This window comes from Priapulus caudatus, unplaced genomic scaffold (genome assembly GCF_000485595.1).
Source record: "Priapulus caudatus unplaced genomic scaffold, Priapulus_caudatus-5.0.1 Scaffold1445, whole genome shotgun sequence".
Classification (NCBI taxonomy): domain Eukaryota; kingdom Metazoa; phylum Priapulida; class Priapulimorpha; order Priapulimorphida; family Priapulidae; genus Priapulus; species Priapulus caudatus.
The window spans coordinates 7,035-7,960 of record NW_014578506.1 but is presented as its reverse complement, the minus strand read 5'-3'; positions in this window follow the sequence as shown (position 1 = coordinate 7,960).

The window sequence follows — 926 nt, the reverse complement described above, 5'->3', positions numbered from 1 at the left end:
AGCACCACCACCAGCAGCAGCAGTAGCAGCACCACCAGCAGCAGCAGCAGCAGCAGCACCACCACCAGCAGTAGTAGCAGCAGCAGTAGCAGCAGCACCACCAGCAGCAGTAGCAGCAGCACCACCAGCAGCAATAGCAGCACCACCAGCAGCAACAGTAGCAGTAACAGTAGTCCTGCGTACTGTATAATATAAGCATTGGTCGCGCCTCGCCTGACCCGGATCACGGCTGTCACCGGATATATACAAAGCTATACGCGGCTAGCTGGAAAAAAAATAGACCGCGTGGTAACAACCTGCACGACCGTTGCAGTGAAGCGGCAGCGGTGACGTTCACACAGTGATACGCCCGCCCGCACACACACGCGCTCACGCACCCACGTACGCACGAACACACGCACCCACTTACACACGAACACACGCACCCACTTACACACGAACACATGCACCCACGTACGCACGAACACACGCGCTCATGCACGCCTACGCACGCACGCACCCACGTACGCACGAACACACGCACCCACTTACGCACGAACACATGCACACATGCACCCACTTACGCACGAACACACGAACACATGCACCCACGTACGCACGAACACACGCACGCCTACGCACGCACACATGCACCCACGTACGCACGAACACGCACATACACGCACGTACGCGCACTCACGCACGAACACGCACACACACACACACACATACCTACATACACACGCACACACTCGTGTATAATATATGAGCAGCAGTCGGACGGATCGACCTTGCTGTTACAATGACGACCACATCACGTCATCCGCATCGTCTGCCTTTATTCTCGCAGACGAATGATAAGCATTATAACCGCTCTAGCTGATGCTGCTCTCTGTCTCTCTCTCTCTCCCTCTCTCTCTCTCTCTCTCTCTCTCTCTCTCTCTCTC